The sequence below is a fragment of the Carcharhinus amblyrhynchos genome, chromosome 8 (assembly GCF_965287045.1).
Source record: "Carcharhinus amblyrhynchos chromosome 8, sCarAmb.v2.hapA, whole genome shotgun sequence".
NCBI classification, from domain to species: Eukaryota; Metazoa; Chordata; class Chondrichthyes; order Carcharhiniformes; family Carcharhinidae; genus Carcharhinus; species Carcharhinus amblyrhynchos.
Genome location: NC_137331.1, coordinates 126,414,675 through 126,424,766, shown reverse-complemented (window position 1 = coordinate 126,424,766; position 10,092 = coordinate 126,414,675). Strand labels below are relative to the sequence as shown.

At 49.4% G+C, this 10,092-nt stretch overlaps 1 protein-coding gene across 1 annotated transcript in view; it reads left to right on the top strand.

Moving 5' to 3' along the window:
* The first annotated feature begins 1,270 nt into the window (after positions 1–1,270).
* fastk (Fas-activated serine/threonine kinase) overlaps positions 1,271–10,092 on the top strand; it is a 62,627-nt gene continuing 53,805 nt past the window's right edge. Inside the window, exon 1 of the mRNA XM_080194793.1 lies at positions 1,271–1,374. The gene's annotated coding sequence lies outside the window, so the exon portion shown is untranslated. The remainder of the gene's footprint in view (positions 1,375–10,092) is intronic.

The window sequence follows — 10,092 nt, the reverse complement described above, 5'->3', positions numbered from 1 at the left end:
GCACTCCCTCACTACTGACCCTCTGACAGTGCGGCACTCCCTCAGCACCGACCCTCTGACAGTGCGGCACTCCCTCAGCACCGACCCTCTGACAGTGCGGCACTCCCTCAGCACCGACCCTCTGACAGTGCGGCACTCCCTCAGCACCGACCCTCTGACAGTGCGGCACTCCCTCAGCACCGACCCTCTGACAGTGCGGCACTCCCTCAGCACTGACCCTCTGACAGTGCGGCACTCCCTCAGCACCGACCCTCTGACAGTGCGGCACTCCCTCAGCACCGACCCTCTGACAGTGCGGCACTCCCTCAGCACCGACCCTCTGACAGTGCGGCGCTCCCTCAGCACTGACCCTCTGACAGTGCGGCGCTCCCTCACTACTGACCCTCTGACAGTGCGGCACTCCCTCAGTACTGACCCTCTGACAGTGCGGCACTCCCTCAGCACTGACCCTCTGACAGTGCGGCACTCCCTCAGCACTGACCCTCTGACAGTGCGGCGCTCCCTCAGCACTGACCCTCTGACAGTGCGGCGCTCCCTCACTACTGACCCTCTGACAGTGCGGCACTCCCTCAGCACCGACCCTCTGACAGTGCGGCACTCCCTCGGCACTGACCCTCTGACAGTGCGGCGCTCCCTCAGCACCGACCCTCTGACAGTGCGGCGCTCCCTCAGCACCGACCCTCTGACAGTGCGGCGCTCCCTCAGCACCGACCCTCTGACAGTGCGGCACTCCCTCAGCACCGACCCTCTGACAGTGCGGCGCTCCCTCAGCACCGACCCTCTGACAGTGCGGCGCTCCCTCAGCACCGACCCTCTGACAGTGCGGCACTCCCTCAGCACCGACCCTCTGACAGTGCGGCGCTCCCTCAGCACCGACCCTCTGACAGTGCGGCGCTCCCTCAGCACCGACCCTCTGACAGTGCGGCACTCCCTCAGCACTGACCCTCTGACAGTGCGGCACTCCCTCAGCACTGACCCTCTGACAGTGCGGCACTCCCTCAGCACTGACCCTCTGACAGTGCGGCACTCCCTCAGCACTGACACTCTGACAGTGCGGCACTCCCTCAGCGCTGACCCTCTGACAGTGCGGCACTCCCTCAGCACTGACACTCTGACAGTGCGGCGCTCCCTCAGCACTGACACTCTGATTGGTTGGTCCGTGTTGGGCTGCGCGCGGTTGAGGGTTGGCGGTGTCGTGGACGCGCACGCACGAAGCGCGCGGTGCGTCGAGGCCGCGCCGGGCTGGTGCCCGCGCCGGGCGGCTGTCGGTGGCGCGCGGAGCCGGAGCTGGAGGAGCGGCGCCGGGCGCAGGAGCAGCAGCAGCCGCGGCTCGAGGCCCGAGGCCCGCCCGGCCCAGCGGGGCCTGCCCAGGATGTGAGTGAGGCCCGGGGGAGCGGGAGCCGGAGCGGGGTGGGGGGGCGTTGAGGGGAGCGGGGCCGGGACCGGGGCCGGGGGGCGGGTGGTGAGGGACCGGCGGGCCGGGTGGGGGTCCCGCGGGGTGCGGGGTGGTTCGGGGAGGTCCCGGGCCCGGGGGTTTTGCTGGGGGAAGGGGAGGGGGTTTGTGTTGGGGGGAGGTGGGGGGGGGTGGTTTGAGCTGGGGGTTAGTTTGGGGATGGGCGGGGGGGGGGGTGTGATTTAATGATTGGGGATTTGGGGAGGGTGCTTTTGGGGTTCTTTTTGGGGGGAGTTCATGGTTGTGGGTTGAGGATTTTGGGGCTGGCTGTGAGGCAGGGGGAGAGTGTGGAGTTTGTGGTTTGATTGTTTTCAGTTGGGGTGGTGGGGTACTGGGTGGCGGGTTTTTGGGTGGTGGGGGTACTGGGTGGCGGGTTTTTGGGTGGTGGGGGTACTGGGTGGCAGGTTTTTGGGTGGTGGGGGTACTGGGTGGCGGGTTTTTGGGTGGTGGGGGTACTGGGTGGCGGGTTTTTGGGTGGTGGGGTACTGGGTGGCGGGTTTTTGGGTGGTGGGGTACTGGGTGGCGGATTTTTGGGTGGTGGGGTACTGGGTGGCGGGTTTTTGGGTGGTGGGGGTACTGGGTGGCGGGTTTTTGGGTGGTGGGGGTACTGGGTGGCGGGTTTTTGGGTGGTGGGGGTACTGGGTGGCGGGTTTTTGGGTGGTGGGGGTACTGGGTGGTGGGTTTTTGGGTGGTGGGGGTACTGGGTGGCGGGTTTTTGGGTGGTGGGGGTACTGGGTGGCGGGTTTTTGGGTGGTGGGGGTACTGGGCGGCGGGTTTTTGGGTGGTGGGGGTACTGGGTGGCGGGTTTTTGGGTGGTGGGGTACTGGGTGGCGGGTTTTTGGGTGGTGGGGTACTGGGTGGCGGATTTTTGGGTGGTGGGGTACTGGGTGGCGGATTTTTGGGTGGTGGGGTACTGGGTGGCGGGTTTTTGGGTGGTGGGGTACTGGGTGGCGGGTTTTTGGGTGGTGGGGTACTGGGTGGCGGGTTTTTGGGTGGTGGGGTACTGGGTGGCGGGTTTTTGGGTGGCGGGGTATTGCGGCTGGTTTGAGGGGGCAGTTTGGGATTTGATGGTTTAGAGTTGGAGATTTGGGGAGGGTGGTTTTGGGGTTATTTTTGTGGCGGTGGGTTTGATGGTTTTGGGTTGACCATTGTGGGTGGCTTGTTAGTTTTTGGTGGGAAGGTGTCAGGGAGTTTGGGGACTTTTAGTTTTGAGTGGGGGTTTTTAATGGGTGTTGGGTTTTGGGGCTTTGTTTGAGGAGGTAGTTTAAGGGTTTGGTGGTTTAGTTTTGGGAGGGTGGTTTTGGGGTTACTTTTGCAGGGTTGGGTTTGATAGTTTTGAGTTGGGGCTGTTGGGTTTTGGGGTGATGTTGGACATTGGGGCTGGTTTTAAGAGGGCAGTTTGTGGTGTTCTGGGCAGTTTGATGGTTTTGAGTTGGGGTGAGACCCTTGGGCCTAATGTGTTGAAGTAAGTATTGATGTATTCAATATCAGTGAAATAATAATTTCTGTAACTAAATTGTGTCAGGTTGAATAAGTCTCATTGTTTTTAATGCAACAATATCAAATATAACTTATACTTAAAATTTCTCTCAATTCCATTCTTCCGTTTCCTACATATCTCCACTTAATTTGTATTTACTCTCTACCTGGAACAGTATCATTTCTTCCGTGGGATGAGTGTTGCTGGCAAAGCCACAATGTGCTGCCCATCCAAGTTGTCCTTGAATTGAGTGACTTGCTGGTCCATTTCAGAGTTTATCATGTTAAATGTAAGGTCGGTCACCAGTGGAGTGCCCCAGGGATCTGTTCTAGGACCCTTGCTGTTTGTCGTTTTCATAAATGACCTGGATGAGGAAGTGGAGGGATGGGTTAGTAAGCTCACTGACGACACGAAGGTTGGTGGTGTTGTGGATAGTCTGGAGGGATGTCAGAAGTTGCAGCGTGACATAGATAGGATGCAAGACTGGGCGGAGAAGTGGCAGATGGACTTCAACGCGGATAAATGTGTAGTGGTCCATTTTGGCAGGTCCAATGGGATGTAGGAGTACAATATCAAGGGTAGGACTCTTGGCAATGTTGAAGAGCGGAATGACCTTATGGTCCGGGTCCATAGGACTCTTAAATCGGCCTCACAGGTGGAGGTTGTGGTCAAGAAGGTGTATGGTGTACTGGCCTTCGTTAATCGACGGATTGAGTTTAGGAGTCGGGAGGTAATGCTGCAACTTTATAAGACCCTTGTCAGACCCCACTTGGAGTACTGTGCGCAGTTCTGATCGCTCCACTACAAGAAGGATGTGGAAGCTATTGAGAGGATACAGAGGAGATTTTCAAGGATGTTGCCTGCATTGGGAGGCATGCCTTATGAGGATAGGTTGAGGGAGCTCGGTTTCTTCTCCCTGGAGAGACGAATATTGAGAGGCGACCTGATAGAGGTTTATAAGATGTTGAGAGGTATAGATAGGGTGGATTCTCAGAGGCTATTTCCCAGGGCTGAAATGGTGCTGGGGAGCAAGTACAGAGGAGATGTCAGGGGTAAGTTTTTCACTCAGAGGGTGGTGAGTGAGTGGAATTGGCTGCCGTCGGTGGTGGTAGAGGCGAACTTGCTGGGATCTTTTAAGAGACTTCTGGATGAGTACATGGGATTTAATGGGATTGAGGGTTATAGATAGGCCTGGTAGGTATTGATATGATCGGTGCAACTTGTGCGCCGAAGGGTCTGTTTGTGCTGTAGTGTTCTATGTTGATTTGGATCTGTAGTCACCTGTAGACCAGACCAGGATAGGCTGACAGATTTACTAAGATCATCAGTGAAAAGGATGGGTTTTATGACAATCGATAATTGCCTCATGGTAACCATTATTGAAACTGAGTTTGAAATTCCTCATTGATTGATTAGTTGAATTTAATTTGACCCCACATCCCCCAGCGAGGAGCATTGGGTTACTAGAATGGCACCACACCACTGTCCTCAATGGAGGTGATTAATGAACATCTTAAAGAATGTTATTGCAACATTGCCTTGCTCCTGTTCCATTCAGGCCATCTCTTATCTTTTACTCCCTTGTCAATCAAAAACCTGTCTAACTCAGCCTTGAATATATTAAACCTTCTCTGAACTTTGAATGCAAGTATGACCGTCTGTAAATAAGGAGACCAAAACTGTACACAATTACACTTGGTGTGGTTCTATCATTGCGCTACACAATTGTAGCCAGACATCCTTACTTTATACTCCACCCCCTTGCAATAAAAACAAACACTCCCTTTGCCTTCTTAATTACTTGGTGTGGTGTACCTGCATGCTAACATTGTGATTCATGTACAAGGACATGCAGAACCCTCTGTTCCACAGCATTCTACAATCTCTCTCCATTTAAATAATCTTCTGATTGTCTATGCTTCTTCCTAAATTGGACAACCTTACATTTCCCTGCATTACAGTCAATATGCAGCAAGATCAAGACAATATCCAGGTAACTGGACCCTAGGCTTCCTAACCCACAGACCACAATTAGTAAGGATAGGCAACAACACCTCGTCCTCAATCATCCTCAACACTGGCGCTGGGTTAAGATCAAGTGTAGTATTGACGTGCTGCACAGTCATTAGGCTACATTTCAGCTTCATTTGGAGCAATTTTTAAAAGCGGCTTCTTGGCCTTTTGGCTAAGCTGCAAATGAGATCAAGCCTTGGAGGGGAGTTATGCCTGCTCCAATCAGCTTGGATCACGTAGATCAAGCCCAGGACAGGAGGTGAGAGCTCTGTCTTGTCAGCTTGGATCGGGAATGTCTCAACTTGTTGAGACTCTGAATTGAGCTTGATTTGATTGAATTGGAATAAAAATCAAGACAAAAGGCTGAGTCCTCAGTCTCTTATTATACTCCTTATACACCTCAGACTGTGTGGCCAAATTCCCTCCAACTCGATTTTCAAGTTTGCTGATGGCACCACCGTTGTGGGTCGGATGTTAAACAATGATGAGACAAGTACAGGAAAGAGATAGAGAATCTGATGCAGCAACAATAATCTCTCTCTAAATGTCAACAAAATGAAGGAGATAGTCTTTGACTTCAGGAAGTGGAATGGAGGGCATGCCCCTGTCTACATCAATGGGGATGAAGTAAAAATGAGCAAGAGTTTCAAGATTTTAAGTGTCCAGATCACAACCTGTCCTGGTCCCTCCATGCAGACGCTATAGTTAAGAAAGCCCACAAATGCCTCTATTTTCTCAGAAGGCTAAGGGAATTTGGCATGTCTGCTACAACTCTCCCCAACTTCTACAGATGCACCATTGAAAACATTATTTGTGGTTGTATCACAGCTTGGTAGGTCTCCTGCTATATCCAAGACGACAAGAAACTATAAAGGACCATGAATGTAGCCCAATCCATCACTCAAACCAGCTTCCCATCCATTGACTCTGTCTACACTTCCCACTGCCTCAGACAAGCAGCCAGCATAGTCAAGGACCCCACACACCCTGGACATTCTCTCTTCCACCTCCTTCTGTCAGGAAAAAGATACAAAAGTCTGAGGGCACACAACAACTGACTCAAAAACAGTTTCTTCCTGCTGCCAGGACCTACCTCGCACAAAGTTGATCTTTCTCTACACCCTAGCTATGACTGTAACACTACATTCTGCACTCTCTCCTTTCCTTCCCTATGTATGGTGTGCTTTGTGTGCAAGAAACAATACTTTTCACTGTATACTAATGCATGTGACAATAAATCAAATCACAGTAACTATAATGGTCCAAGGCATGAGTTGGCCATGGTAGACTGGAAAACATTGTGAAAAGGAAGGGCAGCAGACAGGCAATGGCAGCCATTGAAGGAACGAATATGTGACCTCCAAAAGTTGTTTGTTCCTGTTTGGTGCAAGAGTGGGAGTAAGAAGGAACTATGGCCAAACCATAGATTACAAGTGAAATTAGAGACAGCATTAGATTCAAAGAAGAAGCATACAAATTGGGCAGAAAAGACAATAGACCTGAGGGTTGAGAGCAGTTTGAGATTCAGCAAAGGAGGGCCAAGGAATTGATTAAGACGGGAAGAGAAGAAGAAGCTAGCGGGGAACATAAAAACTGACTGTAAAAGTTTCTATAGATATGTAAAGAGAAAATGATTGACAGAAACTAATGTAGACCCCTTACAGTCATAACGGGGAACAAAGAAATGGCTGAACTAAATTGGTACTTCTGTCTTCGCAAAGGAAGACATGAATAATGTACCAGAAATTCTTAGAGAAACAAGTTTTATTGAGGAGCTAAAGGAAATCAGCATTAGTAGAGGAATGGTTTTGGGTAAATTGATGGGATTGAAAGTGGATAAATCTCCAGGTCCTGATAATTTTCATCCCAGAGTACTTAAGGAAGTGGTCCTGGAAATAGTAGATCCATTGGTGGTTATTTTTCAAAATTCTTTGGACTCTGAAATAGTTCCTACAGATTGGAGGGTAGTTAATGTAAGCCTGCTATTTAAAAAGGGAGGTAAGGAAAACAGGGAATTATAGACCAGTCAGCCTAATGCTGGTACTGGGGAAGTTTCCAGACTCCATTATCAAGGGATTTCATAACTCAGCATTTGGAAGGCAGTGGTATAATCAAACAAAGTCAACATAGATTTATAAAGGCAAAATCTTGCTTGACAAATCTATTGGCATTCTTTCAGGATGTAACTAGATCAGTTGATCAGGGAGAATTGGTGGATGTGGTTTACTTGTCGAAAGCCTTCTGAAAGTCCAAGGTCTCACATGACAGACTACTTTGTAAAGTTAAAGCGCATGGGCTTATAGGTGGTTAACACCGCTGCCTCTCAGCGCCAGGGACCTGGGTTCGATTCCCGGCTTGAGTTACTGCATGTGCGGAGTCTTGCACGCTCTCCCCGTGTCTACATGGGTTTCCTCCCACATGAACATGTGCTGATTAGGTGCCTTGGCCATGCTAAATTCTCCCTCAGTGTACCCAAACAGGCGCTGGAGTGTGGCGACTAGGGGGTTTTCACAGTAACTTGCAGTGTGAACGTAAGCCTACTTGTGACACCAATAAATATGCTTTAGATGGATAGAAAGCTGGTTAGCAAACATGAAGCAAAGAGTTGGCATCAATGGATACTTTTCCTATTGGCAGGCAGTGACTAGTGGGATAGGTATGTCACTGTATAGAACTAGGGTACAGTACTGGTGGGGACGGGTCTGTTGGTGTATAACATTGATTTTATTATTGTCACATCGGTATACAGTGAAAAGTATTATTTCTTGCATGCTTTACAGACAAAGCACACTGTTCATAGAGAAGGAAACAAGAGAGTGCAGAATGTAGTGTTACAGTCATAGCTAGGGTGTGGAGAAAAATCACCTTAATGTGAGGTAGTCCATTCTGGAGTCTGATAGCAGCAGGGAAGAGGCCGTTCTTGAGTCAGTTGGTATGCATCCTCAGACTTTTGTGTCTTTTCCCTGACAGAAGAAGCTGGAAGAGAGAATGTCCAGGGTGCATGGGATCCTTATTTATGCTGACTGCTTTTCCAAGGCAGTAGGGGGTTGTAGGACTAGAAATAAGTAGTTAAGAGAGAAATTAGGAGGGCAAAAAGGGAACATGAGATTGCTTTGGCAGATAAGGCAAAGGAGAATCCAAAATACATATACATAAAGGGCAAAAGAGTTACTAAGGAGAGAGTAGGGCCTCATAAGGATGAACAAGGTAATCTAAGTGCGGATCCACACAAAATGGGTGAGATCCTAAATAAATATTTCTCCTCAGTATTTATAGTTGAAAAGGTTTGGATGTTAGGAAATTTGGTTAAATAAATAGTGATGTCTTGAGGAGTGTACATATTAGGGAGAAGAACGTACTGGAAGTCTGAAAGCACATCAAGATAGATAAATCCATGGGACTTGATGAAGTGTATCCCAGGACATTGTGGCAGGCTAGGGAAGAAATTGTGGGTCCCCTAGCCGAGATATTTGAATCATTGATTGTGACAGGTGAGGTGCTTGAAGATTGGAGGGCGTGCCTTTGTTTAAGAAGGGCTGCAGGGAAAAGCCTGAGAATGATAGGCTGGTGAGCCTCACATCTGTACAGGGTAAGTAGTTGGAAGGTATTCTAAGATACAGGATCTACAGGCGTTTAGAGAGGCAAGAACTGATTAGGGACAGTCAGCATGGCTTTGTGAGTGAAAAATAGAATCATCATAGAATCCCTACAGTGCAGAAGGAGGCCACTTGGCCCATCAAATCCCCAGCTGGAGTACTGTGTGCAGTTTTGGTCGCCGCACTTGCGCAAGGATATTTTGGCCTTGGAGGGAGTGCAGAGGAGGTTTACTAGGCTGATACCGGAGTTGAGGGGGTTGAGCTATGAGGAGAGGCTGAATAAACTAGCCTTGTACTCGTTAGAGTTCAGAAGAATGAGGGGAGATCTCATTGAGACATATAAGATGATGAATGGGATGGATAGGATAGAGGTGGAGAGGCTCTTCCCACTCAGAAAGGACAGTAGGACTAGAGGGCACAGCCTCAAGATAAAGGGGGGCGGTTTAGAATGGAGTTGAGGAGGAACTTCTTCACTCAAAGGGTCGTGAATCTCTGGAATTCTCTGCCCATTGAAGTGGTGGAGGCTGCCTCGCTAAATATTTTTAAGACGTGGGTAGATAGGTTTTTGATAGGCAAGGGGATTAGGGGTTATGGGGAGAGGGCGGGAATGTGGAACTGAGACACGACAGATCAGCCATGATCTTATTGAATGGCGGGGCAGGCTCGAGGGGCTAGATGGCCTACTCCTGCTCCTGTTTCTTATGTTCTTATCCCCACAACCCCATTCATTTACCATGCTAATCCCCCTAACACTACAGCCAATTTGGCATGGCCAATTCAGCTAACCCTAAAATTATGACTGTCAAATTTGACTGAGATTTTTGAAGGGGTAGCCAAGAAGGTAGATGAGGGCAGTGCAGTTAATGTTGTCTACATGGACCTTAGCAAGGCCTTTGACAAGGTACAGCATGGTAGGTTTTTGCATAAGGTTAAATCTCACGGGATCTAGGGTGACGTAGCCAAATGGATACCAAATTGGCTTGATGACAGAAGCCAGAGAGTGGTTACAGAGGGTTGTTTTTCAAACAGGAAGTGTATGACCTGTGGTGTGCCTCAGGGATCAGCGCTGGGTTTACTGTTATTTGTCATTTATATTAATGATTTGGATGAGAATATAGGGGGCATGGTTAGTAAGTTTGCAGATGACACCAAGATTGGTGGTATAGCAGACAGTGAAAAAAGTTATCTCAGATTCCAACGGGATCTCGATCAATTGAGCCAGTGGGCTGATGAATGGCAGATGGAGTTTACTTTAGATAAATGCAAAGTGATGCATTTTGGTAGATTGAACCAGGACAGGACTTACTCACTTAATGGTAGGGTGTTAGGGAGCATTAAGGAAAAAGAGATTTATGGATACAGGTTCATAACTCCTTGAAAGTGGAGTCACAGATAGACAGAGTGATGAAGAAGGGATTCGGCATGCTTGGTTTCATTGGTCAGAAAATTGAATACAGGAGCTGGGATGCCTTGTTGAAGTTGTACAAGACGTTGGTAAGGCCACACTTGGAATATTGTGTACCGTTCTGGTCACCCTATTGTAGAAAGGA